Here is a 6,549-nt window from a genome sequence, read left to right as displayed (position 1 = left end):
ATAAACTAATAAATCAGTGGTAGAATAATAAAAGGCAATAAGTAATGGATATGCTGAGAAACAGTGACTCATGCAAGCAGGTACCACTTTGTGGGGAAGTATCATCCTAACCAGTGCCAGACTAGCCTGAATTCAAAGCCTGACTGTGAGGTAACATTCTCACATTCACATGGAGGGAAGAGCCCTGGAAGACACTAATCATTAATAATTCTGAGTGCAAAAGTATTTCGCTTCTTGTGGTGTATCTGAATAGTGCATGAGGATGAACCGAATGGATTAGCAACCTTAGGCAGCTAAATAATTACTCTGTACTAACACTGCAGTCTTCTGGCTAATGTACTATCACTATATGATAAATAAATAAATAAATAAATAAATAAATAAATAAATAAATAAATAAATAAATAAATAAATAAATAAATAAAATGCTATAACTATATGATAAACAAAACAAACAAACACATCATCTCATTTGGATTCCAGAGGAGGCAGAATGGACATTTTTCCTTTTACAACATTAACCTTTAATAAATCACTGAGTCTTATTACCTTAGTAATAAGTAGACTAGAACTTCCAGGCCTAAGTGATAATCCTGGAGTAATAATAATAATAATAACAACAACAACAACAACAACAACAACAACAACTCCGCCATTGCCTGTCCCAAGCCCGGATGAGAAAGGAGGAGGGTTGGGGTCAGGTTGGCAACCTGGCCCCATAAAAAAACCCGCCAACCCATACAATATGGTGAAAGAAACGAATAAAATTTTTATACCGCATTGGTCGTCACGCGTGTTAACAAGGGCCGCGGCGGATGTTGGAGTCACTGGACATCCGTCAACAAGTGGGCTACAAGTGGACCAGCCAACAAACGACAAAAATATAGTGCAGATGAAAACCGTGCTATAATGGCCTGTTACTACAACTCAGAGCCAGAAAAAAGAGGTTATTTAAAGCGAATGTATGAATTATGGAAACAACAATATCCAGATTCAATGTTAGTGGACAATGACTAGCAGATCAAAGGCGATTTATTATACGGAATAAAGTGTTTAGTGAAGTTGAACTTGAGGAAATTCAGGCAAATTGCAAAACCAAAAAAACAATATCACAAGTGGAAATAATTGACATTCAAGACACAACTAAAGACATTATAGTAGAACTCCCAGAAGAAGCTCTCGGGGAGGAAATGACACCACCACCACTAGAACCAGTTATCACTGAACCAACTGATGAACTAACTCAAAAACAAAAAGAATTGAAGGATAAGATCATGGAGCATTTTCTGCTTAATGAGGAAAAACAACGTTTACCATCACTAAAACCTGTGCCTAAGAAAATTTTGGCCCCTATCATGAAAATGGTTAATGCAGTGTTTTCAACAATTGAATCGGATCCATCTTAGAAATGAACCAGTTAATGTACAGCGCAGCTGTAATAGTCACTAATGAACTAGGCATTAAAATCAAAGTACCTAGTAACACAACAGAAAAAGCATCAAAGCCAAAGTGGAAAATCCAATTAGAACAAAAAGTCAAAAAAATAAGGTCAGATGCTAGTAACTTAAAGAACATGCATGAGCAACAGCTTAAAAACAACAAAATCATAGATCGGCTAATCAGAAGATATAGATTGGATACAAGAAACATCAATGAAGCTGTAGAGATTGTAAAACAGCAGATAACAGCAACAGCTAGAAAAATTGAAAGATATGAGGCACGAATCATCCAATATAAACAAAATCAGCAATTTCGATCAGACCAACGGCGTTTTTATCAAAGTCTTAATGTGAATGGTGACACCAAAAGTGAAAAACCAGAAAAGCAGGCTACAGTTGAATTCTGGAAAGAATTGTGGGAAAGTGCAAAGGACTACAATAAGGAAGCAACGTGGATACATGACTTTGAGAAAAGCATTGGCAACAAACAAATGCAAGTATTAGAAATAACAACTGAGATGGTCAAAAATCGAGTAAAAAAGGTAAAGAATTGGACATCACCTGGAAAGGACCAATTACATGGTTTCTGGCTCAAATATCTGACCAGTTTACATGCAATATTGGCCAGGCAACTGAATGAAATTTTACAAAGGGCCAAATTGATGAATGGTTGACAACTGGAAAAACATACTTGATTCAGAAAGATGCAACTAAAGGAACAACACTTGAAAACTACAGACCAATAACATGCTTGCCAACAACCTTCAAATTACTCACAGGCATTATTGCAGATAACATGATGGATTATTTGGAAACAAACAACATCTTGCCAGTAGAGCAAAAAGGCAACAAAAGAAGGAGCAGGGGCACAAAAGATCAGCTCCTAATTGATAAAATGATATTAGAAAATTTTAAGAACAGAAAAACGAACTTGAATATGGTCTGGATTGATTACAAAAAGGCTTTTGACTCACTGCCACATAGTTGGATCATAAAATGCTTAGAAACAACTGGCATTAGCAAAAATATTACATCCTTTACTGAAAAGGCGATGAAACAATGGAGAACTGAGTTGGCAGTAGGGAATGAGATCTACAGAATGGTTAATATCAAGCGAGGAATTTTCCAGGGCGATTCACTTTCACCTCTTTTCTTCATCATCGCAATGATCCCACTATCAGTAATCTTAAAAAAAAATGAAATTAGGCTACCAAACAGCCAAAGAAGCTGAAAAAAGTTCGCATTTACTGTATATGGATGATTTGAAACTCTATGGAAAGTCAGAAATAGAAATCCAATCATTGACAAACACAGTCCGAGTATTCAGCACCGATATTTCAATGCAGTTTGGCATGGAAAAATGCGCCACTGTATCCATAAAAAGGGGCAAAATCACTGCATGTGAGGGAATTGAAATGCCCAATGGCCAACTAATTAAATGCAATGAAAATGAAGCCTACAAATACTTAGGAATTCTGCAGTTGGATAACATCAAGCATGGAGAAGCAAAAACTATTGTCAGGCGAGAGTACACCACAGAGTTAGGAAAATTTTGAAATCTAAATTGAATGGTGGAAATACAATCAAGGCCATAAATACCTGGGCAATACCAGTTATAAGATACAAGCTGGTATAGTTCACTGGACACAAGCTGATTTGACCTTTTGGACCAAAAAACCAGGAAACTAATGACAATGCATTACAGTTTACATCCACGTGGTGATACTGATAGATTATACCTGCCCCGAAAATCAGGTGGCAGAGGATTATTACAAGTGAAGCAAACAGTTAAAGAAGAAAAACATGCACTGGCTGATTATTTGAAAGAAAGTCAAGAACATCTATTAATCGAAGTAAAGAACAAAAAACTACTGAAGGCCCAACAGACGAAACAAGAATACAGAAAAGATGTGATAAAATCAAGAATGGAGAGTTGGCAGAACAAAGCACTGCATGGCCAATTTCTGGAAAAAATAAAAGATAAAGTGGACAGTGAACAAACTTGGTTATGGTTAACAACAGGTACATTAAAGAAAGAAACAGAGTCACTAATCCTGGCTGCGCAAGAACAAGCTATCTGCACAAATGCCATTAAGGCCAAAATCAAAAAATCCTCTGATGATGCCAAATGCAGACTTTGCAAAGAAGCTGATGAAACTGTTGATCACATACTCAGCTGCTGTAAAAAAATCACACAGACTGATTATAAATTGCGGCACAATTCAGTAGCACAAATGATCCATTTAAATTTGTGCAAAAATTATAATATTAAAACAGCAACAAACTGGTGGGAACATCAGCCTGAAAAAGTCACCGAAAATCAGATGGTCAAGATCTTGTGGGATTTCCGTATACAAACGGACAAAATGCTGGCGCATAATACACCAGACATCACACTGGTTGAGAAAAATAAGGTCACAATCATAGACATCGCAATAGCAGGTGATAGCAGGGTCGCCAAGAAGGAACATGAAAAAATCGCAAAATACCAGGACTTAAAAATCAAAATTCAATGACTATGGCACAAACCAGCAGTGGTAATTCCAGTGGTAATTGGCACAGTGGGTGCTATTCCAAAAGCACTGGAATTACATTTAAAACAGTTAAAAATTGACAAAATCACCATCAGTCAAATGCAAAAAGCCACACTGCTTGGATCTGCACGCATATTACGAAAATACGTTACGATGTCCTAGGCCCCTGGGTGGGGCCCAACTAGTAACCAATGCCAAATCCGGCGGAACAACTGGCCGCTGTGATACAATTGTATAATAATAATAAAGGCTTCAAAGTAAGGATTTGAAAGCATCATCTAAGTGCAATAGGTTAAATGATATTGAGATTTAGGGTTCCCCGGATGCTGGCTTGGAAAACTGCAAAATTCTTTTGCATAGCAGTAGGTGCTGATATAATGGAATTGCCACTCTATGTCTTGAAGTCAGAATCCAGTTGTGTGAATTGGAAACTTTGAATTATACTTGAAGATTCCATATGTCTTTCATAAATGTGTATATCTAAATAAATTCATTTCAAACAATGTTATGCCACATCAGTTTATTTTATTACAATTGTTATGCATTCTAATCACATCATTTCCATTTGCAAAAAAATTCCATTTCCGCTATGGGCAATCATACTGTATCCCCTTTTAAAATCATGTTCTTGAAAGTTCCAGTTATAAGATGCTCACTTTAGACAGAAATTGCTTAGAATCAGGATTTATTGTACTAACTTGTAAATTCATCAAACCAGCCCTCTTGGAACAGTAGATGCAGCAGAAGGTAAGTTTTCATACTGGAAACTAGGAATAAGTAGATTGTGAATATATAGTAATGCATATGCTAAAGCTTCCTCGTGTCTTGCTGGATCTGTCATTGGAGGAAATTGTAAAAGGTGGGACTTACTGGGAATAAACATTCTCTTTTAATAGATACATATAGTTTAGATCTATTTATATACTTAGAGTGTTCAGATTTAATCTTCAGAGTCATGTCAGGTCAAAATGTGCCAGTGTGCATGAATAATAACATGTGCAGCTCATTCTATGCCACTTCCTTCTACAGTTTAGTTTGTTGATCATTCTGACAGCAAAAGAGCCTTTCTCCTACCCCCCCCTCACTATTCTTGACATTGTTTTGATTCAGAGACAGAATGGTAGCTCATATTTTTGATCAAATAAATTATTACATTCTTAATGCACCAAGATCCTGCATCATGTTGACAAGATATTTATGGAATACTATTTAAGCATAGATAAAGATGGGGGGCTGAGATCAACACAAAGAGTGGTTTCTTTTTTTCTTTTTTCTCTTTTCTCTTTTCTTTTTTTTCCTTTTTTTTCTTTCTCTGCTTTTCTTTTTCTTTTGATATATTACTTTTATTTTTTAATCTATATGTATACAAGATATTTTAGATAGAAGGTAGTGCCAGGTGTGGGCCCTGGGAAGCCGGGAGGATTAGGGATGGGGATTGTGGGGGGTGGGGTGGGGGGGTGTTAACATAGTCTTAATAAGAACAAGAATGTATTTATATACGGTGGTTCTTTTTTATTTTATTTTATTATTATTATTATTATTATTTTTTCCTTGGTTCACTTTACTTTTATTAGATCAAACAACACTCGAATAAAGGCATACACCAAGGAGGGAGGTAGAGGGAAGGAAGAGGGAGGAGTAAGGAAGGAGTAAGGGGAATGTAAGGAGTATGTAAGGAGGGTGTCTGGGGAGTAAGGGGAGAAGGAAGGTTTGAGGGGAAAGGGAAGTAGGAGCGGAGTGTTAGAGGGAGAAAGGAAAGTTGGAGGGGGTAGATGGGGTGTATGGAGGATGCAAGGGTTAGGTGGGGTTGTGAATGATGAGTTGTGTTTCCTTTTTATTTGTTCGTTTTATTCCTTTTTTCTTTTTTTTTCTTCTTTTCTTATAATAAATACCCTGTGTATAAATGATTGCAAATGGAATGTGAAAATTGAAAAATTGAATAAAATATTTTATTAAAAAAAAAAAAAGATATTTATGGAATTGTTCCCCATCATTTATAGATGTCTGGAAGTCATATGTAAATTGTTACTAGTTCTTTAAATCTAAGCACTTTGCAGCTGGTAGGAATTTGTGTAAGTCATGATTTTAGAAATATATCAAATAAAGATTTATGTACCACTTCCATAACACAGGTCAGCTTTATATAAATACATACTATATTTATTTTTCTCCAACTCTAAATAAGGTCAAACCAATACCACCAATTCAACAATTAATTATGCAATTTGCTACTCTTGTTACTCTTGATTTTCCCTAATTGTCTTCTCCCTTTGAAAAAAGCAATAATGAGTAATGATACTAATGAGTGGGGGTAAAAGAACAATAAACACCAAAATTAAATCTCCTCTTTATGCCTAAATGAGTGGATTTATATTCTTGAATGCTACTTCTGTGTAGTTAATTCTATGTCTACTAAAGTCTTTTATGGCACAGCAGACCAGAGATTTCAGTCTCCAACTGATAACTTAATCTATTTTAGTCTGTGCTGTCTGATTATAATAGGGAAAAATGTTTTTTTTTAACTTTAAAAGCCATTATCTGTCATACTCTATAGTATAATTCTGCTCTGCATTCTT

The 6,549-nt window shown here is 35.8% G+C and overlaps 1 pseudogene; it reads left to right on the top strand.

Moving 5' to 3' along the window:
* The first annotated feature begins 3,133 nt into the window (after nucleotides 1-3,133).
* LOC148048102 (uncharacterized) lies at nucleotides 3,134-4,135 on the top strand (annotated as a pseudogene).
* The last annotated feature ends 2,414 nt before the right edge of the window (nucleotides 4,136-6,549 follow it).

This window comes from Thamnophis sirtalis, unplaced genomic scaffold, assembly GCF_051295495.1.
Source record: "Thamnophis sirtalis isolate CommonGarterSnake01/CBP01778 unplaced genomic scaffold, rThaSir2_p1.2 scaffold_3, whole genome shotgun sequence".
Lineage (NCBI taxonomy): Eukaryota > Metazoa > Chordata > Lepidosauria > Squamata > Natricidae > Thamnophis > Thamnophis sirtalis.
The sequence above is the reverse complement of the archived record's forward strand: the minus strand, read 5'-3'. Positions and strand labels throughout refer to the sequence as shown.